The sequence below is a fragment of the Pithys albifrons genome, chromosome 5 (genome assembly GCF_047495875.1).
Source record: "Pithys albifrons albifrons isolate INPA30051 chromosome 5, PitAlb_v1, whole genome shotgun sequence".
Lineage (NCBI taxonomy): Eukaryota > Metazoa > Chordata > Aves > Passeriformes > Thamnophilidae > Pithys > Pithys albifrons.
The window spans coordinates 57,007,845-57,030,912 of record NC_092462.1 but is presented as its reverse complement, the minus strand read 5'-3'; the positions used below and the strand labels follow the sequence as shown (position 1 = coordinate 57,030,912).

The window sequence follows — 23,068 nt, the reverse complement described above, 5'->3', positions numbered from 1 at the left end:
ACATCAGAATACAACTGAATACTGGACTCAATAACTAAACTCTTACACTACAAATCTATTACCATGCTGAAACATGATGTTTGAGGTGGATTAATGATTCCCTCTGTTAGAAGTTCCTAAATTAAAAATATAAGCAGCCTTTCTATAATGAGATACAGACTAATTGCCAGAACTGTTTCAAATGGTCCAATTTGATTGTACATCACTCTAATATCTTTAACTGTTTTAAATAATTTCAAAATCTGTCTTAATTGCTTTCTGAACTTTTTAGGTTACTGTATTTATTGATTTTAAATAATTTCAAAATCTGTCTTAATTGCTTTCTGAACTTTTTAGGTTACTGTATTTATTGATATAGTAGTCTTCTATATAAATATAATTCAAAATAAGGTGACAAAAGAAGCTGAGAGAAACACAACAGAGGACCTCAGCCTCCTTGTAAGGCTTGCTTTGAAAACATCTAGTAATTAAAGATGAGCGAGTGACTTGTAATTGCTTATTTATGATGCCTTGTCTGGATGTGCTTTTTCCTGTGAAGCTTCATTTGGACCTAAATGAATTAGATGACTAATTAAAGGAAGGCCTTTGATTTGAGATCAGGAAAGCCTGTTTGTGTGGAGGCAACACCCTATTCTTTATCTGACAGCATCCTTGAACATTAGCATCATGTAATAATTAGATGTGTCAAGTTATGAGTTGATTCATCTTCTTTAAGTGGTCCCAGAGGAAAGGGCGGAGGGTGACCGTTCTCCAGAGGAGTATGAAGACATCAAGATGCATAATGTATCCTCAATTCCTGCTTCCTCAGAATACATAACTACTGTTATTTAAGTTCTTGAGCTCTGAAATATTCCTGAAGTGCAGACAGGAAATAAAAGAAACACAGCATGTGCATGAAGGTAATGCTAGCTGTGTTGGGGCAGTAGTTCAGAATCAGTTAATTTTATAAAAGTGAAAACTAAAACCTTTGGCATGCCAGTCAGTGCTGCACTTGTGCCCCTTCCACATGTTTTGTACAGTTTACTGTGTGTTTCAGCAAGAGTAAACACTTGGTCCCTCCTGTGACTGATAAAAGTAATGCGTGCACTTTTGAATATGGAGTCTCAAACACCACAAGCTTGATGAATTATTTATTCTACAGGAGGATTTTTCAGAGATAGTAACCACTGTCATTCCAGTGTTGAATTCGTGATTGAAGCTAACGATGGTTTTTAGCTCTGATTTTGGATTGCAATCCACCTATGTGTGGGTGCAAGTGCCTCCTGAAAGGAAATTGCTCTCAATTATAAAGGAAACTTAAAATACAAGGTCATGACCATGGTTCCCTAGATTGTGTAATAGCATCCAGGAGTGGCTAACCATTCTTAGAATGTTTCAGCAACCTTTTAGTACATGTAAAATGGACAGCCCAAGCGCAGTTCTTTGTCTTGAGTCCTGTGATTTGTGTCAGTCCTTCATGATGGTCTTCGTACACCTGGTGTGATGTCAGCAGCTCTGGTACTAGAGAGAGAGGAGGAGCTGCAAGTCTGTAGGAGGGACGATGGCAAGCACCTACTTGCAAGGCAGAAGGTCTTTGTTTCTTAACAAGAGGGTTCTGCAAATAGGAGGAGAATGAACAAATGAGAATAATTCTTTTTCTGAGTTCTCAGCCTGAAGTAACTTCACTGAAATGAGGGATAACACAGGAAGGAAACTGATTTAGGAATTTGTACTACTAAGTTCTGTTTAAGTACCCTGCTGCTAGAGGTACACATCCCAACCCACGTGTTTCCCTTGAAGGAACATTACTTTTTAAATGGTTAATTATGAAAACTTCCTTATCATCAGAATTTAATAAATAAATAGGTACAACCTTTAAAACTTCATCACTGGAAGAAGATGATAAAACATGGGAAAAAATCCCAGATAATTTTACTGTTTTGCATCTGTAATGGTTGTGAAATGAGCAAATGGTGTAGGATGAAGCCATGTGTCTGGGATATCAGAACTGTTGCCAATAAATGAGAAGATAGACCCCAGAAGTGAAGCTTAGCCCAACAATGTCCTCTACACGAAGTCAGGGTTCAGTCTTCAGATAATTCAGAGTGATGATAAAATGTAGGTACTACTTCACAATCATAAAACAGAGACAAGGTGTCTTCTAGCAAGTTTGTTCCTGCTCCCAAAGCAAAACTATCAATTTCTTCATCTTATTTTTTAAATTTTAACCTTAAACGCAGTAAGGGAATTCTGAAAGCTGACATAGAAATAATAGTCAAGAAGCTTTATCACTATTAAGGCCATTTGTACTGAGAAGGTGGTACTAAATGAAAATTGCAATTCTAATGCTAATTGTAAAATGGAGGGAGAGGAAGATGGGAGGGACCCAACCTTCCCTCATCTTCCAACTAGCCTTAGAAAATTTCAGAACTTGCTCCACACCTGGCTAGCATATTGGTGCTGGAAAACTTGTGTTACCAGCTCCAGCTAATGGAGTATATCTGGGAACTTTCACGTAAGGGAGGCAAAAGCATCTCAGAAGGTATCCAGTTAAATATCAGCTGTGTTGTGTTCTACACTTGTGATACTTTTGTTTTCAGACTCCTAGACTCACCTGAAATCTTCCTAAACAAGTTTTGTTTTGTCTGGAAGATCGCTTGGGTTCTCAGGATGATATCAGCCAACTTCAGAGTCTGCAGGCCTGGAAAAATGAAGAATTAAAGGTGTATTCAGACACCCGTGTGAGAGGGCCATGGTCAGGTGAGTGTGGGAAATGCAAGACCTCAAAGGCAGTTTTAGATCACAGCACAAAGGATGATGTTGGGGTAGACCAATAACAAATGCCTCTCCTGCAAGGGCCAGACAGGACAGTGACTCCAGTTGCTCTGGAGAAAACCCTAAACTATGCCCTGAGGGGCTTTGAACAAGGAAATGAGTTCCAAATATTGGGGTAAGTAGGGGAAGGACAGGGAAGTCTATGAGGATGAGGTAGGAAATACAACTTGTGATTCTAGAGGGTATCCTGTGATAATTAATGTCTTTGAGGGCACCACATGATCCTCATCTGTTTGGCAAAAACATATCAATGCAGGTTAGTGAGGAAATACTTTTTTATGGTTGCTGTAGGATCAGTTTAGTTTTATCCTTTCTGAAAGATAATGATCTGGACATGCAGCTTATCAAGCTGTCTTTCACAAAGAACACTTGCACATGTATATGCAAGCATATGTGTAGCTAAAAGAGTTCGATTCACATCCAAAAAAATTTATTGTTTTGTTTCGAACACTGTTTCTGTATACCTTCTTGGGATAAGTTTTATATCCCAAGAATAACAGGAAAACTGGGTTCTCAAATTATCATTGTATGGTCTTAAAAATTACTATTTTTCTCTCCTAAATGTAATTGAGGCTGATGCAGACTTAGCAATGCTGGAGCAGAGAGTCTGAGAGCTGTGCCAAGATAAAGCCAGCTCAGATGACTTTATGTGTAAAATCCATTATTACTTTTTATTTTTGGTGGTTTTAATAGCAGTTGTGTTGTTCTGCTCCCTTTGGTGGTGCTAATGATTAATCATAGCAGTACTCTCACCTAGTGCAGACTGCACATATGCTATCAAGCTTCAAAAATAGGCTACAATGGGTTCAAACATGATGATGAAAGGCTAGCTGGAGTTGTCAGTAGAGATTTTGACACCTGTTTCAGAAGTACCAAGAGTTGTCTCACAATGGGCATAGCTTCTTATCGCCAAGCTCATAACTCTCAAAGCATGGCACTTGGCAGCTGTCTCCATAGGTAACTTGTGGGTGTACTTCTCAAAGAACCATGTGAAAGCATAAAAAGGCTGTAGCAGGAGCTCATAAGTCAAAATACAGCCATATTAAGCCTGCATGTGTAAAAGTTACACTGCTTCTTGTTTACTTGTTTTAGTCCTATAGCATACAATTTCTTAAATAATACCCTATCAGGTCATGTTTTTTTCTGCAGCTTTTTGGAGTTGGACTTGGTGATCCTTATGGATCCCTTCCAGTTTGAGGTATTCTGTGATTCTATGAAATTGAAGTGCATATTTTTGGACTGAACACAAATGAATTCAGCTCTGTAATAGTTCCGGCTTGGTTAATTTTTTATCCTGTATATAAAGTTCTAGGGAATTCGCATACAAAACCAGTATCAAAACTTTGAAGGAGCTCTCTAGCACAAGATTCTATTTTTGTTTTGTGCATGAGTCTAACTTAAAAAAAATCATTAGACTTTCTCTACCCTTAACACTTCAATGGTGTGGAAATTGTAGCTATAATTTGTTGGCACTTGAGAGTCTAGGGGGAATTTTAAAGATGAAGAGAAAGAAACCAAGGTCAAAGACCTGTAGGATGCTAATCAAAAGTAGAGGAGAGCTGCAGAGGACTTGGAAAGACATACGCCTTTCATGAGAACTGAAGGAGAATTAAAAAAAAAAAATAAGCATAAGGCTGGCAGTGAGGGGAAAGGAAGTCAAAAGAACTAAGCAGAAGAGTGCAGATGCCTGTGTTGAAGGAAGGTGGGAATGCAGCACCTGGGCTGAGGTCATTGCAAACTGTGGCAAGACAGGTTTCGTGAAATTAAATGTTGCATTACATCCCAATGTCACCTACCATGAGGTGGGGTGTGGCCCAATACCTTTTGTTTAGGAAGTGTAGACATAACAGAAACAAGTTTGAGAAATGCTGCCAACCTTTCACGAACCCGGGGCTGCAGCACTGGCACCAGTGTGGGACGACTCTGGACAAACCCTTTGCCTGCTCACCCATCACAGGGATTAAAGTGGGTGGCTGCTCCCCTGCACGTGGTGGGCGTTGTTTGGTCTGTCCCAGCGCAGCTCCTGGAGGTGCAGGGTCCTTGGCTGGCGCTGTGCAGGGGGCTGGGGACCTGCTGCGGGCTGTGCTGGTGAGGGCAGAACTGCAGCACCTGTGAGTCTCCAGCCCCACCGCTCCCCTGCACAGGGGCAGGGAGGCACTTTTCACACCCTTTTATCTCCTCTGGGGCATCTGTGTGTAACTTGGCACTCATTATTACTGACACCCTTTTGACTTATTTATTTAGGTAAATACTTTCTGTAAAGAACAAAGATCAAAAAAGCAAATACAGTAAAAAAAAAGATGCTTGGTCTTCATCTGTGGTTTCACAGAAATCCATTGTTAGGCAATGGAACTGCGTTATCTTTATGGCAACCATATTGAGTTGCTGTTTCTGGTAGGAATATGTAGCCTTTTAGTGTCCCCCTGGTGCCATTATAGCTCAGGGGTGGTGAACAGAGCTGAGTGAGAGCAAGGTTTGTGTGATTCAGCTGTTAGCTCATTGGGACCTAGGGCTGTTGACCATCAGGTAGTGTAGCTGATGTCAGAGGGTCACAGGTGATGCAGTTTCAAATGTAAATACACATGAATTAAAAGTTTACCAGTTGAGATGAATTAAAAGTTTACCAGTTGTGGGGAAAGTGTGTTAGTCCACATACTGATTTTCAGCCTCTGCTGTCATAGTCCTCAATTTAAATACATGACCAAGATTAATAAAAATTTTACGTGGCGTGGGAATGGTTAGGTAGTAGGAATGTGCAAGGTAAATAATGGAGGAGAAACCAAAGAATAAAATAAACAGACATAGAAATTATTCTTTAGTTTTTGCAATGGTTTTTCTTCCACATTATAGCATAATTTATATTTCTTATCTGTGAATGTCTATGTGCAATTTTAAAGCCATTCAAATTTATGTCCTCACTATAAGCATACTGGAATGCATACAGAAAATGAAAAATGGATTTGTACATAGATTTGACCATAGCATTCAGTTCTGAAGTAAAAAAGTATCTTGGAAAAATTACTTGCTCTGCCCTTAAAGTAATTTTTTCAAAAACTTTGTTTTTTTTCTTTTTTAAGTTTGGCAGATCAGCACACACAATTTTAAATATTCTTAAGCCAGAACTTGATTAGTGCCAGATATTTCATTTCCGTGCATAAGGAAAAATATTCAAGATCTTAATGATGGGCAGAGAGGCTCAGAATGCAGTTCATGTTTTTGACTGAGGATCATTTACCTGGAAACAGTTAATTCAAGGACTTACTGGCTTTTTCATAATCTGGTCTCTTTAACCAAGATTAAGTATTTTCTGTAAGATTAATCTAAAATTTTGGGTTTGATGCTTAGTTATTTGGCCAAGTTTAGAAACTGTAGCTGTACAAATCAGAAAAGAAAATAAATAATAGTTCTTTTATTGATACAAAATTTTTCCTCAATTGTTACTTTTATAGAGTTCTACACTTTCTTGAATGTATTTCAGGGATATAGCACATGTTTTCAGACACTGAAATTATTAAAATTATCATCACAGTTGACCATCAAGGTATGTCAGCTGCAGTTTGGAGGAAAAAGCAGAGTGCATAGCAGTCTCCAAACTACTAACAAACCAGTGCCAGTGTCCCTAGTTCTCCACCAAGAACAAATCACCTAAATATTTTGCTTGTTCTGCCTTCCTGAGTTATTAGGTGAGTCTTTCATCTTGTCTTTCTGGAACAGGTCCAGGCCTGCAAATAGAAAGTACATATATTAGGCTCTGATATTTATGGTAAGAAAGCTTTTCTATAGGCCAGGTCATTTAAATATGCCTACTGTAGTGAGAAAGGGGCTGTGTACTGTGAGTGAGGACACAAAGCTGCAGCCCGACCCCTGCCCCTCTTCCCTGCAATGTGTGCTATGCAATGCTCATTTGTTTGTACTCTCTCAACTTTCTAAATTTTCCAAAATAAGACCTTTTCTTTGGACATCCTGAGCATGCAGTGCTTAATTGGTCAGCACTGCTGATACCTGCAGTTCTAGTTGTTACACAGCTTTAAAACTTGGTGGTATTTTGTTGTTGTTCCCAAAGTAATTTCTTGCAAAAGCTGTTTTATCCAGAACCGTCTTCTGGATATTGTTTTCTTTTTGGCTGCAGAGGAGGAAGCCTCAGCTCTTTCCTGAGAAGTCAGTGAGTGGTGAGCTGGTGTTGCTGACTGAGAAACATACCTTTTGATTACTGGCCCAAGAATCAAGATATTTGTGGTCTGTTCTATGCCAGCTAATACCTGCACATGTCTGGTCTAGGCACAATACCTGTAAACCTCACAGGAGGTGTTATTCATTTACTTGGACTCACTCTTTCCATAGTACATAGTCTTCCTAGAACTAGGCTGGAGTGCTGTATTGTCTGTTTGACTTTTATTGTAGGAATGCAATGCTGCTTGTTGCTTTAATATTCAGAGAAGCATGAGGTTGGTGCTAAAAATAGTAATGAATAATCATGACTTTAAAGCCAAAGAAAACAAAGAGAGAGTCTGGGAACCCTGAGTACGTACGTCTTCATATTTGGCTGGCCTTTTTATTTGTTTTTTTTATTTGCAATCAAATAAAATTTTGATAGGCAGGTTTGCAGCTAAGCTGACTTTATCTGAAAGGCTAACAAGCTTTACAAACAAAACACTTTAAAATTAGTTCATAAAGCTGTCTTCTGTGATATTCCTCAGAAATGAAGCAATGTTAGATGTTCAAGCGAGACAGCCTTCAGAATTTAATATTATCAGAGGCCAAAAAAATCACAGGCTTCTCAGCTTCTCTGTCCTATCTGTAGTTCGTTGCCATCCCAGTGGAGGCCTTTGGTCATTCAGATACTGCAAAATAGAAGTAGAACTGATGTAAAAAATTATATTCTGGCACTCCTCTTTCAGGTTCTTCTCGCATTCTTTGAAATGGGGAGAATCCATCAACAGCACTCTTCTACTGTAGCTATATTTCAGCTCCATCTGCTTGACTGGCTACAAGGCTATTAGCACAAGGCTAAAACACAAGCGCAAACAAAGTTGTTCTTAGCAAAGGCCTCCAAGCATGAACATTATAAATGATGGAGAAAATTTATCTGTGTTTGGTGAAAAACTTAATGAGTAAATAGCAGGGCTGCAAAGCTCCAGAAAAGGAGAGGGGGATGGTTCTCCAGCAATTTTGTACTGAAGTGAAAGCAAATGTATTTATTACATATTTTTTTAAATTATACTTGGAGACATGACGAGTGTTGGTGATCAACCATATGAACAGCTATGAGAATAAGGGATGCTGGAGAAGTACCCTGAAATGTGGGTTGTTGTGGTTCCTCATGTGTGCCTGTGACTTGTCAGTTTTGGCCTGAAGATGAGCATTTGTCACAGTAAAATGAAGTCCTTGGTAATGTCAAAAACAGTCTCATTAGATGTCTGTGGAATTCCAACTTCTAATTCACAGGGGACAGGTCCACACCAGCCACTGAATGATGGGACACAAAAGACCTGAAGTAGCCAACCCAAGTTCATCTATTCATAAACAGTGTATTTGTACAGAGCTGTGTACTTAGAGCCAAAATCAAGGGAGTTGCACTAGGGAAATGCTGTACCTTGTCATATATGGACCTGGTAGTTCAGACACTGCTTAGCCCTGATGTAGCAGCATCACCAATTACTCTGAATTCTGCTTGCTCAGAGGTGTCTGTGCTCTGTTTTGGCAGCTCACGGAGATCAACATAAGAAAGAAAGGAGCCTGAGACCATGCTGCTGTTCAACAGTTGATAAAACCACCTATTTAAAGTCTTAATGCTACCTCTAGAATAACTGAAACTACTTTAGAATGCATGTTGAATTTTGAAAGTAGTTAAAATCAGCATAAAAGAAGTTTGCAACATACGTATAGATCCAGTGCAGGAGGTATGGCTCCTTAAAAGCTGATGCAACCTCTTTCAGGTTGTTTTAGAAATATCAGAAATTAACTTACAGAGAAGTCAATCTAGAAACTTGAGCTAGTGCAAATGGTGAAACTGGACTACTCTTTACACACGAAACTGTTATGATGTTTGTCTGTTGTGCTTTTTTAAAAAAAACCTAAAAATTGCAGAAAGATGAAAATAGTGGAGTTAGACAAGAAACTCATATTTTAGGGTATCTTTATTTTAAGTCTAGTCTTCCTCATTTTGATTGAGATTTGGCTTGGTTTTGGATCTTAACTATATAGAACTGTAATCCCCTAATTACTTAAAAGGGAAAGAAACTATTTATCCTTTTTTTTTTGGCTTGCAATCATAGAAAGTTGGCTTGTAATCTCCCATTCCTTGCATGCTGTTTGTCACCAGAGCAATTGAGGTTTCTGTACAATCAACAGTTGGATGTAAATTAGGTTTCTGAGTATTTAACATGTTTAAGTAACCCATGAAATTTCTGTGGTGAACTGAAAGATTCAAAAGTCAACATCCAATCTTTGTTCAGCCTGGTGATAAGTGCTGATGTTTGCCAAGCACTGCACATTGTCCTAGCCAAGAGGAATCGGTGTGGGACAATGCCCTAATGTGGCCACAGTGCAAGGGCACCTGGATGGTGTTGCTGCTGTAGGATGGCACTGTCCAGACTAATCACAATGTCCTTGCTGCAGCACTACTTAGGTGATGAATGTTTGACAGTAGATCAAGAAACCTCCATTGAACAGGAAAATGTATCTCAGACCTCTGTAAAGGCCATTTTAGACACCAAGCTCAGACTGTGGTCCAGACTACATCATAACTGGAAACAAAGTGGATATTTTTCCCACCATGATCATCCTTCTGAGGGATTGTGTCCTAATATTCATAGTGTTTTTATTCTCCTGTGTTCTGGCCTTTCCCCATTGCCTTTGCTCAGGAAGTCCCATCTTGCCAAGCAGAAGACTCACCACTGCTGTGTCTGAAGTCATCAAGCCCTTCAGCCTAGTCCAGTGGACAGGAATGATACTTATCACTGCCTTTTGGGAACTCAGGATACCAAAGTTACTGTCCTGATGTAACCCATCAGTCAGCAAGGGTCACAGTGTACTGGTTTAGTTCAGAAAATGAGTTTAGGGAAAGAATTCAAATAAGCACGTTTGTAAACTGCCTCTTCAATTAGCAGAGAAAAAAAGCTGGTTTTGCAGGAGTACTGTGGTATGTTGTTACCTTTTGAACACCTTATGGAACAGCCAGTCTCTTTCCATTGATTGTGATTGACTGGAAACTAAAAAGAAGGGATTTACAGAGCAGTAGCATTTTTCTAAATAGAGATAGTTAAGATCAGCACTAGAAAGGTAATGTATTTTCTTATTGGTCTATATCACTAGAAATACCAGCTTTTAGTAATGACAATAAACTACTAATCTCCAAGTTGTTTGGTGATACTTATCACATCTATAAGCACTTTTAACCTCCTCTTGGCAATTGCTTGTTATTCTTATAAACAGTCACTGTTAGGTCTAATCAGGTTTAAACATCTGAATTATATGAATGTAAGAGCAGTAGCCTAGAGTAAAGGGAATTTTAACATGAATTATTGCTCAAAGAAGGGTGTAATTGTCTTACAGCTTGATTTTGTATCTAGAATATACAGCAAGCAGCAGCATGAGGGAGGTGTTTCCATATGACCATCTCTTAAAAGTGTTGTCCTCAAATCACTCCTATGAGTCAGTAGAAGAGACATTTTTAAGGAAATGTTCGATATTTGAAACTGCTTTGTACATCTGTTTATTTTGGGTTATTTTACACTAGTAAGCTTTGTATTTAACTACATTCTTCACATGGTATTGTAATTGTTGTCTATACCTATTATTTTTTTCTCTCTTCCTTGCCTTCTTTGAACTTCCAACTTTTAAACTTTCATTTATTATGACTTTTATGTTTTATTTGCCTATAAATGATTGTTTTTTTTACAAAAGCTTTGCTGTGGCTTACTATTATTAGGATGCAGAATGTCTTTCACATGTAGGTCCTCAGTACTCAGTATCCTCCAAGAGCGAAACATATCTGATATGGGCAATGATTTTCTGACCACGAGGTGAATAAAAAATACATATTTTAATTGATCATGTTTCCTTTGTTCAGACAGTTGGCATTTGGTGTTAAATATACAAAATTGGATATGCTGATCACTACTGAAATTTTTGGTCACTTCTCATTGTATGAAGGGCAACTTGGTTAGCTACATGTTGGATGTCTGCCTTTCCTCCAAAGCCAGTTCTGTGGTGGAGTTGCTCAGGTTATCAGCTCCTAATCTTTTCAAGTGAAAATGATTTCAAGTAGCTCTTGACAACAGCAATTGCTCCTTGAATGACCCTGTTCATAAGTGTTGGCATGGAATAGCCAGGGTTAGAAGAGGATGTACAGTCAAGCCTTACAGGGAATTACTCATGAACCAAATTTTTGGGCTCATATCCAACAAATTTTGACTCGTTTTCCAACAACACTCCAATTTTCAGTCCAAGAACCTTTCCTTCAGAAGTTTTATTGTTACAAAATGCATGAATCAGAAAGAGTTTTAACAAATCAGCATTCCATAAGTAGGAGGTCCCAAACACCCATCTCCATCTCTAACCTCCTTTCCTGACTCCTTGGGGTTTTAGGGAATACTTTAGAAAGGCAGCTTGAGTGATCTGCTCCCATTTTTCTTGAAGCATTCAAATGACAAACCCCTGAATATATGGCCAGTGAGACAGTGGAGTATTATGTTGTTCCATCAAGCTGTGATGAGTATTTTGACATACCTAATTTCCATTCCAAGTTCCTGATTTCCTTTACGTACACTATTGTTGAATACAAGCCCATGTTTAATGTGCTGGCCTTCCTGAGATCTCCCATACTGGTTCTCCTGCTCAGTGATTTCTGTATTGGACAAGGCTCAAGTTTTGTTGGCAAGCCTGACCAACTTCCCAGGAAAGGTGGGAACACTTTCTTGTGAGCTTTTCCACCTTCTGGATTTACACTCAAGGGCTATGGATTGTTTTCCTCTTTCTTGGAGGAGAAAAGGTCTCTGTCGTGGCCTTTTCATTTGAAGGTGGGCACAGGAGACCTTTCCCTGTAAATTTAGCAGCCATCCTGAGCTGGCTGTCTTTGCCTGTGACTTCAGCTGAGAGCAGCGTCCTGAACTGGGCAGGCACCTCTCAGAGGTGCGAGCTGTGTGACTTGGCACAAGATGAAGGCTGTACCAGGCGAAGGCTATGCCAGCTGCACTACGTGACACACGGAATAAAATGTCTCTGCTGTTAGATAGGAAAGTATTATTTACTGTAATGACTAAAAGCGTCCCCCATTTTTTTTCGAGCATTTTTGATGCACTGCTTTGTATGTAATTGCACTTGGTGAATACCAGCAAGTTCCACACTGCATATGCAATCCTAAATACAGTAGGTTCAGATAGGGTGTGCAAACCCAAAAATGTTTTGAATAAAAACATAAACTTTGAATAAAAACATTTGTTTTCTAGGCTTGCTGAATTCTTTATCTCTATTCCTGTAAAACTCTGTTTATATTCTCAGAAAAGAATTAATACCTAAATCTAGAGAAGTATTTAGTGTGAGAAGTGTGACACTGATGAAGAGCTATCTGACAGGCATATATCAGTCAGTAGGTAATGGTTCAGAGTATCATACCAAAAAAACACATGAGGACTGCAATACTAAACATACATAAAAACATACTAAACATACATAAAATACAAAAGGAGTGGATGGTCAGAAGATTAGCCGTCAATGATTATTTATGTTAGCCAGAGAAATAAGTCTAGGGAGAAAATATTATCTACCCATTGTGGCTCCCTGCTCTTCTGTAAGGTGGAAGGAGTTATCTTCCAATGCTAGAAAGTCTCTTGTAGCTCTAATGCAACGTTTTAACTCCTTGAATCTCAGGCCAAGGCTAAAATTCCTTTAGTGAAGCTTGTTCTGCCTGATGTAGTTAACACTGTGGCAGAAATAGCCTTAGCATCCAGCCTGTCCTAATTCAGAGCAGAAAAAATAAAGATAAGATGGAGGTTATCTCACAAAACATATTTTGCAATTCCTGCAAACCAAAGCCCACAAAAGAGCTATGCATTTTCTTATCTGGGAACAGTTTTACTGTATCACCAGGATCTATGAACTAGACAAAGCATCAGCAAGTTCCACCCTGAACCTCCAGGCCTGTGAACTTGCATTCCTTCTGGGCAGTTGTAAACTCTTTGAAGAGAAGGAGATCTCCACTTCTCACCCTTTCACTGGAGCTGGTGTATGTTTCTGTGCGGCAACAGATTACAGCACAGCTGGATTTGGCAGTGGCTGAGGGTAAGGACCAGCTCCTACACACTAACAGCAGAGAGCTCCTCAGCCTGGTTCTCCTTCTCTCCCTCTGCAAACCTGTCCTGGCAAACCACAGCCTAGACGTCAGATGTGCAATTTATAGGGTTAGTCTTGCTACTGTGCCATTCCCCAGCCCTCCCCGCTCTTCCCCATCACCAAACTGCGAATCCCAGTTTGTTCCCAGAGAATGGTCCCCCTTTGTGTGTGCTGGCACATTATGCTGAGATGGCTGTGTGGAGTGAGCAGCCCTGACACACTGGGTTGGTGCTGCATCCCCCAGGACAGCCGCTGCCCTCCGTACCTGCAGCAGTGTGAGCCCCTTGGCTGCTCTCACCCGCAATGGATTCCCTCTCCTGGCAGTGCCAGAGAGTGGCAGGGTGCTCAGGCTGCCCTGGGAGTGGGTGTGGCATGAGCAGAAGAACGAGGAAGGTGTTTGGAGGGGGAATGCTCTGCACTGATGGTGACCTGGGCATCCAGCTCAAAGCAGAGTGTCCCAGAAAGACTGTGGCTAGAGCAGGACATTTTCCACTGTTTCCTTGAAGCTTATAGAAGTCCAAACATCATTTCAAATGGTGGCTGTGTGAGCAGTGGTGCTGGAGGCAACCTGACCTGGTGACCAAGAGGCCACTGGGAGTCAGATGAAGCTGCTCCACTCAGAGAGGTGATACGATGGTCACCTGACTGAAAGGTTACATATTTTGAAGAATTCAGCAGGAAGGTTTTCCTTTCTCTCAAACAGGCCAATTCAATGTTCGTGTGCTTATTGGTCTGCATAAAGCTCCTACTAAACCAATTCTTTTAAGAAAGTATTCCAAGGACAGAAAGTTCTCAAAAATGCTTGTTGAAATTTGACATCTCCATGTCCTTCCCTTCAAAGAAAAAATTAAGCTCAGGACCTCCTAAGAGAGGAAAGTTTAAAACTAAGATTGCAGAATAGAAGTGTGCCAGTATCTTATGAATGTTATGATATCTATCCCAGGCTACGTTAACTTGTCCTTCACCAGGAATTGCTTTAAACCATTTTTCTCTCTTAATCTTACATCTTCAATATGCTGTAACAGATTAATTCCCTTTAATGTGAAATACACTAGGCATACATCAGATACTATTACACTATTATCAGGCGTAATTAACCCTATGTATTTTGTTTACAGATTACACTAAAGGTGCTGGAAACCTATATGCCTCCAAACAAATCATGCTGGTTTTGCATTAATGCAATATATGATCTGTTTTAATTTTCAGAATGCAAGACTAGTAGTTGAATCTGCTACAGAGTAAATACCACACTTTGGAAATGGTGGGACTAGGAACAAGACCTAGTGACTTTCCAGAAGAAATGTCAGGTCAGTAAGAGGCAAGATAGTGTACTTGATTTTACAAATAAAAGAGTTGTACAAGCTGTTTCTGCTTCCTCATGCTACCCTTTGATGTGATGGTTTGCTGTCTGCATCTCTGTAATGTCCAGCTACAAGAAGTGCTTCAGCTTTGCAGGCAAGTGCATGATGTGTCACAAACATGAAAGACAAACTGCAACTGCTAACAACACTTATGTGCACGAGCAAAAAGAAAAAGGAGTTGGATTGAGCCTTGTGCACTTGTTTGGTCTGTGCAATCTTACTGGAAACTCTACTGGAAACCTTGTCAGTTTGCTGTGTTCCCATTTCCCTGTTTTCCAGGGCTTTTACTTTTTGGCACTGTTAATTAATTAATGAGAAATAGCCAAGTGTTTCCCAAGGCACCACATCTAGAAACTGATGCTCAGTGGCTTCCAGGACTTGGTGTACCTGTCCTCTGTGTGTTCAGCATCCTTGCAGGAGCTGCGGCATGTCCGGGTCCCTGAGCACAGGTGGGCAGCTCTGTCCTGTCCACATCCCCTCACTGCTTCTTTTGGCAGGTTGTCCATCAAAGTGCTTGCCTCAGACAGGCTTTCATCCTACATACAGTGTTCCCTGTTGTTCTAATGCACCTGGGCTGAAACAAATCTTGGTTGTTACTCCTGATGCTGAGTTTCAGTGAAAAGAACAGCTGCAAGCAAGGAACAATTAAATCTGATCAAGGGCTTCAATCTGTGAAAAAGTCATACGTAATAATTATTCTGAAATGTCTGTTTTGGCTATCTCTGAATATCACAAGCTCTACATTTTATTCTCTTTTATTGTATTCAACAGCATTTTTCCAATAAAGAATCTCCATGGACTTTTTTCAAACTCACATAAAAAAGAAACAATGCGCTCTGTGGCATATGAGACATGCAAACCCTTGCTGTGACAGACAAGGGAAAAGACTGGTAAGTCAAATCTTATTTCCTGTAACCAGGAACAGTTTATGAGGTCTGTGGAAACAGAGCTGATTAATAGTAGACCAATCCAAGCATGATGTGGGGATCAAGGACAGCACATAACGAATTGTAAATGGGTTATATATAATTTATAGAAATTAGCATAAAGTTACAGTTTTACAACTCTGAAAGTCTTGAGTTACATATCAGGTGTAACAGAGACACTTCTTTAAATCTTAATATATGCAAAATGACACTTGTTACCTTCAGGTTTTAAAAGGAAGAGTCCTTCCAGTACAATTAGGAAGCAATTCATTTCTTCTTGCAGAACTAATTCATGTGTGTTATTTAAACAAAGAAACAATTTTAAAGTAAAAGAATATGTTTGTGATAGTGTAATTTTTAGTGATGCTGCAGCAATGTTAATGAAAATGCATTAGTTGATTATTAAGACTGTGTTTCCACAAAGTGATGGAGATACTTGGCAAGACTTGAAAGCAACAACTTAACTAGGTCATATTATGCCAGAGGTTTATCAATGAATTTTTAATAATTTTTAGAGAGATAAAATTGTATTTTCCTTTGCAGAGGAACTGTTCATAATGCTTTGCAAAGTTAGCAGCATCCACTTTTTACAGCAAGAAGATGGTCTCTGCTGCAGTATTGCCTCTTTGGACTTGAGCAATGAGCCAAAGTTTAGATCTATTTCCTTTAGGAAAAATAGTTATTGATGAAGTTAGATATCCTTGAAGTACACCTCCATATTTCCCCCAAATGTTCAGATTCCTGTTTCATGAGTTCATCTTAAGAATAGGGCAGAGAATATTTTGTTGTGATTTTTTTGTTGGCATTCTTCTGCTATCACTGATCCCAAAGGTTTATTCAATATCTTTGAGTTCTGCTTTGTGTACCCAGTACAAAAAGCTGTTATAGAATCCAGTGCATTAAGTGGGGTCATAAAGAGACAGGAGAGGGATTTTTTATAAGGGCAGAGTGACAGGACAAGCTGCAATGGTTTTAAACTGAAAGAGGGCAGGTTTAGATTAGATGTTAGGAAGGAATTCTTTGCAGTGGAGGTGGTGAGGCATTGGCACAGGATGTCCAGGAAAACTGTGAATGCTCCATCCATGTTAGTGTTCAAGGCCAGGCTGCATGGGGCTTTGACCAACCTGACCTAGAGAGTTCCATTCCTGACCACTGCATGGGGCTGGAACTAGACAATCTTTAAGGTCCCTTCCAATTCAAGCCAGGGGACAGCAGGATAGAATCAAAGCAGTTTACATGGCACAGGCAATACTGAGAGAAACTGCTATGACAGAAGGAGAAAATTTTTCTGATGTTTCACACACTCCTAATTGCAAGATCTCACAACTATGCAGCAAGACTAGTTTGCCTAATGCAGTAAGAAAATTACTCTCACATGGGAGAGGACTGTCCTCACACTTAACTTGAAATCCTTTCCTGATTATTCTGGCAGAAATGGAATGGGATGGAATGGACTGGACAAGAAAAGAGGAAAGGGAAAAGAAAAGGGGAAAGGGGAAGAGGAAGGGGAAAGAAAAGAGGAAAGAGGAAAGAGGAAAGAGGAAAGAGGAAAGAAAGAGGGAAGGGAAGGGAAGGGAAGAGAAGGGAAGGGAAGGGAAGGGAAGGGAAGGGAAGGGAAGGGAAGGGAAGGGAAGGGAAGGGAAGGGAAGGGAAGGGAAGGGAAGGGAAGGGAAGGGAAGGGAAGGGAAGGGAAGGGAAGGGAAGGGAAGGGAAGGGAAGGGAAGGGAAGGGAAGGGAAGGGAAGGGAAGGGAAGGGAAGGGAAGGGAAGGGAAGGGAAGGGAAGGGAAGGGAAGGGAAGGGAAGGCAAGGGAAGGGAAGGGAAGGGAAGGGAAGGGAAGGGAAGGGAAGGGAAGGGAAGGGAAGGGAAGGCAAGGCAAGGCAAGGCAAGGCAAGGCAAGGCAAGGCAAGGCAAGGGAAGGCAAGGCAAGGGAAGGGAAGGGAAGGGAAGGGAAGGGAAGGGAAGGCAAGGCAAGGGAAGGAAAAGGAAAAGGAAAACAAAGGAAAAGGAAAAGGAAGGAAAAAAGAGTTGGAAGGAACCTGCAGTGATCATTCAGTCCCTCAGTTTGACCAATTCAAGGCTGACAAAAATTAAAACATGTTTTTAAGGTCATTGTCCAAATGCCTCTTAAACACTGACAGGCCTGGGTCAGCAACCCTAGGAATTCTGATCCAGGCTTTGACCACCCTCTTGTTAAAGAAATGCTTCCTAATATCCAGTCTAAACCTTCCATGGCAGAGTTTTGAACCATTTACGTGCATCCTATCGCTGGATCCCAGGGAGAAGAGATCAGGTTTCCCTCTCTACTTCCTCTCCTCAGGAAGATGTAGAGAGCAATAAAATCACCCCTCAGCCTTTTTTCCCCAAACTAGACAAACCCAGAACACTTAGTGGCTCCACACAGGACATTCCCTCCAGCACTTCACCAGCTTTATTGCTGTTTTCTGGACACCTTCAAGGACCTTTGTATTAGATGATAATCATGAGTAATTGCTTATGAACTTTATATTAAGGCAAGTTATTGTATCTGATATTTTTTAAATACCAGATGATTTGATTTTGCTGCTAATTTTGCAGATCTATTTTAGTGATCTGTACAGAAGTAGCATGTTGGGCAATTAATTGTGTGGAAAGTAAGTTCAAAGTAAAGAGATCTGTTCTTTCACCTTATGGCAGCAGATCACCTTTAGGGAACTCAACTAGAGTTGTCCAAAAGTTGTTTCATGGATACAGGCTCAGAAAGGAGATATGGCCAAGTATTTTTCAACAAGTAATGAATGGCACCATTGATGAAATAATTTGTCATTTTCCACTTGGAGTTTCAGGTGTTTGATGTATTATTTGGAATGCACATTTCTCTACTGAATTAGTGCATATATGGCCCTTGAATGAGTAACATGTTTGTGGGAGACTATTTATTTTATCAAAAATCCTCATTTTGTGTCACTCTCAAATGTGTCTTTTGGACAGAAGTCATTTGGGCAGAAGACAAATAAACATGGCTGCAGAGTTTATGCAGCTGGTCTGCAAGCAGTGTGTGGAGGCCAGCAGGCTGTACAGTGCAGGTGCAGAAGGAGCATACAGGTTGGAAAGGTGAGATGCAGCTTCTTTCCTGTGTAAACATTCAGCCGGCTGCTGGTAATTATACTTGCTTGTCCTGCTACCAGCAACACCATGTCCAGTGTCAGCCAAGAGTTAACAAATTGTGTAGGAGGAAAACACTGAATTTCTTAAAAGAAAGATAGGTTTTAACTGTCTGTGAATAACAAAGGAGTGAACAAGCTACTTTCTTAAAGCACTTGAATCTGTAAATTAGGGTTTGCATAAGAGTGTGAGTATTATTACTTATTTAAGAGCTCTCACATTTCCCTTGGCTTCTTCTCTTCCTCTTGCCCCTTACTTGTTTTTTGGGAAGATGCTATTTGCATTCATGAATGTTTGTCCAAAGTGGGAGGCAACAGAAGGATGTGGAATATAAGACTGGTTGAGGCAGTGAACAGGAGCAGGGAGAAGAGGGGTTTAGTGTGGGGGCAAGGTAAGGGAAGAGACTATAAAAAGTGTAGGAAAGGTTATCAAGAGGGGAATAATATTGGGTTTCTTTTGTGGTTAAAAGTTTCTGACCCTAAAACATCATCAGGTCTTTGGGGGATTTTCTTCTATAACAGACATATCTCAAACATCCTAGTTACACACTCAAGGCAAGCTATAAAAGTTTAGAACAGCTATAGTAAGAAACATTTAAAAAAATTATCTGGGATTCAGTGGTCAAAACCAGTGACACAATCTACATTTTTGGCATTCTGTGTGAAATCAAATTCAGTCTGCTGTTGTTCTATCTTTTCTCATGTGCCGTGTTTTAGCCTGTGCCTTTATGCCTCTGGCCTTCCCTGGGAGAAGGTTGGAAGCACTTGATGCCTGACTGCAGGGCTGTGCAGAACTGCCCCTGCTCTGGACCCACCACCACCAATACCTGCAGGCTCCATATGAGTAGTCCCTTACACATCAGTAAATGCTGAGAATGGGTACTGGTGCATCTCAGTACCAAAACATCAACTAAATAGGAAGTTAAAATAAGATACTTGAGGAAGAAAAAAAAATTATAATAAGTGACTTTAAAGAAAAACATAGTTATCATGGAAGTTGTAAACAAAATAACCCAATTAACTCGAGTCTCAAGGATGCATTTGTACTGACAAAAACACTGAGGCATGGTAGTAATGAGAATAAACTCATTCTGTAATGAAGGGGCTCCTCAATTATTACAAGACTAAAAGTGAGTTCCTTTTTCCTTTGAAACACTTCTGTCCAAAATTGTTTGCCACATAATTCCTCCATAAAAACTGTTTTTCCAGTGCTGAAATATTTATTTTCTTTTTTATGTCTGAAAGCCCTTCCTGTAGTTTTCTCTTTGTGACTCCTTCAGTTCTTGTTGTATTTCCCACTCTCATTCCTGGCACTGGCTCTTTTGAATGCTGTCTCTTTATGACATTATTCCTTACTCAGCTATGGAAGTATGTTAACCACTGTAACTCCATTAATTTCTTTGTATATCATTTATGCAAGATGAAATGCACAGTATTGTAATACAGAACCTTGTGATAGGATACAGGTCCTTTATACATTGAATTAGGTGTTTTAATTTTGCTGTCAAAGTAGACTTAGGAGTTATTCTTTACTATTCCTAACTATAGCAGAAGTATTGGGGAACAAGTTCTGAGGATGTATTGCAGTCATAGCCACCTAAAGCAGAAGAATACAGCATAGCTACAAGCCAACAATTTCCTTCAAAGACAAATTTACACTTCTTAATGGAAAAGAAATTAATAAATGAACAGCAACGTTGTAGCATTTACACTCTGTTCCAAAACCAAAGCATCCTGTACAATACCAGGGTCAGAGTGGGCTTCAAATATTGTTACCCAATAAAAGCCCAGTTGTGTATCAATATGAAAGTTCATATTCACAAACCCTATCTGATTGGTGTTTACATTAATAAACTTCATTGCTAAAATGTTTGCATGCAGAATACTTTCCAGACAATAGAGAAAGCCAGGGCTTAAATTTTTCCAGGCAACTGCATAAAGAAGGAAAACGTTCTTCAGCTGAGTAGGGGATAAGTCTGTAAGCAAATAACTGTTCTGGATGTCATTCCTATTGAAATCAGCACTGGCTTCTCTCTTTAATGATCAGACCTTTGTGTTTTACATATCTGGAAGAGTGAAGGCTGATTTACACTCATGTTGTTCCCAAATGTAGAAAACTAGACTTATTCAAGGTTTCTGAACAAGATAAAATAGACAATGGTGTTTCCAAATGATGGAAACAATGCCAGTTCTCTTCAGTAAAGAGCCATGTAGCTGTTTTCTATATTCCCACCATCTTGAATGCACGGTAAGCTTTAAACTGTGCATTGCATTCTTTGGATTTGTGGAATATAGAAAATAAAATTAAAATGTATGAAAGAGAGTTCCCTGATTTTAGCTGAGAGCCATGCTCATGCTTCCTGTCTCTTGAAATGGTCTAGTCAAAGAGCAAACCTCATCAAATGAGTATTATTTTTAGTGAATATGTATCTTGGGCTGCTCTGGCACCTTTTCAGGATGGATGGCCATTTCTTTTACTTCCCTTTAATTTTTTTTTGTTTTGGTTATGACTTAGGTGCACTTGGTTTACTGAACTAGAGCCTGGGTCTTAGAGATGGATGGGGTAGTTGCTTGCACAGCAAGCATTGTTTTTGTAGTGATCTGTAAGGGAGCTTGTAGCCCAGATCTCTGTTATGTAGACATGTTTCTTGACTGTGTTATAACTTCTTGCAACATATAACAGTGACTGGACAGAGTTCACCTCTCACAGAATTTGCACATGCTTGGAATTTTTTCTTATTCTGTTTTTGAGACATTTTCTGTGTTGGTACTTCATGTTAAATGCTAGACTATCACAGGTTCTGTTCCAAACAGCTGAAGAGTTATCCAGCATCTTTGTTAGAGGAAATCAGGAACCTTGAAATTTGCTTGCTTGCTTTGCTTTACTAAATGTTTCCTATGCAAGAATACTTTTTAAAACTAGGTCAGTTGCTTCAAAGTACACTCTAAAGGGGGAAGACAGAGTATTTGGTTATTCTTCCTTAGTAGCAGCAGCATCTTTTAAATCTATGCCAGATGCATGAAAAGCACTCTGGACTATCATTCTGACTGCCGTGGTGTCCTGGGAAGAATTTCAGCCTCTTGTCCTCTGATTCTGAACAAAGGGAAGGCTTCTCAGACAAATAACACCCACTTTTGTCCCTTGTGGCTGCCTCCTTACAGAGGGTCTTCCAGAGTGACTCTGCAGAAGGTTCGCCCTGCATTTCCAGAGACAGACTGTAGATTGCCTGCCTTTGTATAAGCATCTGATTTTTCTTTCCTAAAGTTTTTTTTGGGGAGTACAATGGCTTTGATATAGAATTGTTCTTTCTCTAAAATGTTAACTTGGTCAGTGCATAGGATTGTGCTTAGTAAATGGAATGAGCAGTGTTGGAATAAAAATGCTGTGGAAGACAACATCATGCTCTGGTTGAGCCGTGACAGAGTACTTGAAATGCGCACATGTCATACCTTACCTCTGTCAGAGCTGGGTTTCACAAACAGTGACTCAGAAGAGAATAAGCTACAGCTTAGACAAGCACAAGGATTCCCAGTTAAAAGATTCACCTGATTTCCTATATATACAGCATCAATGAAAGCCTACTATTTTTATATGCAATGATAAGGAACACTTCTGTTGAGAAAACTGAGCCTGTGACCACCGAGGTAAACCATGGGTTTATTTTCCATTGCTTATCACCACTTTTGGATAGTCCTCCACTTTACACAGATGAAAAATCAGTTTCCTTTCCAATCTGTCCACCTCTGTGCAAACTTCAGGTGGGGAGGGCAAGGCAGGGTGGTACTTCCATCCTTGGGCTACAGTAGGAGGCCTGCCCAATGTGGGGCAGTGGGGTCGACACCAGCAGAGCCACTGCAGACAGGGGAGGTGCTTGGTGGTTCTGCTGCCAGGATGTGATGCTGTGTATGGGGCTGCAGAGGCTTTCATGGCACTGCTTATCAAACATTTCTGATGCCAACACAGGAGAAGGGTAAGTTCTGACTCACCGCTCCAAAGGCTGGGTGTCTCCATGGGACTGAAAGGTGCAAAAGCAAGAGTTTTATTTCACAAAGTTACTAAGTCACTATGCTGCTGGGAGATATGACTGCGTACAAGCAGACAAAGCAGATCTGCTGATTAGACAACTAGTTTACAGCTTATTTTCTGAGTATAAGTAGCCTGTTGAAACAGAAAAAATCAAAGATAATAAAGCTACAGTGCTTAACCACCACCACCACCCTACTCCAGCTCCCCATTAAGCTCATCAGTAGTACAGATGAGCTGGTGACTGCTTTGTCTAATCTATAATGCCACACTGTATTTATTGAATAACGTATCTATTTATCATCTAGTTGTCTTCATCGCTGGTGTTCTGAATGCGATTATCGAAGGTGTTCTTACATCTTTAAATCTCATTTGGAAGGAGAGCCACAGCCAAAATGCTAATGAGCTTACCTTAATTGTAAACATTGAGCACCGATAAGAATGAAACTCCATCCTCTGTTCTAAG

General features: G+C 40.0%; 1 long non-coding RNA gene across 4 annotated transcripts in view; it reads right to left on the bottom strand.

Annotated features, from left to right (window-relative positions):
- Positions 1-1,125: 1,125 nt before the first annotated feature.
- The window catches only part of LOC139672504 (uncharacterized), a 26,364-nt gene continuing 4,421 nt past the window's right edge, over positions 1,126-23,068 (bottom strand). The window contains exons 3-5 of one of the 4 annotated variants that reach the window (XR_011697940.1): positions 6,460-6,536; positions 2,594-2,680; positions 1,126-1,594 (exon numbers count right to left, since the gene is read on the bottom strand). This is a non-coding gene — a long non-coding RNA (uncharacterized lncRNA). Of the gene's footprint in view, positions 1,595-2,593; positions 2,681-6,459; positions 6,537-17,352; positions 22,595-23,068 lie in introns of those variants that run through there. The other 3 variants (XR_011697941.1, XR_011697942.1, XR_011697943.1) reach the window with 3 other exon arrangements.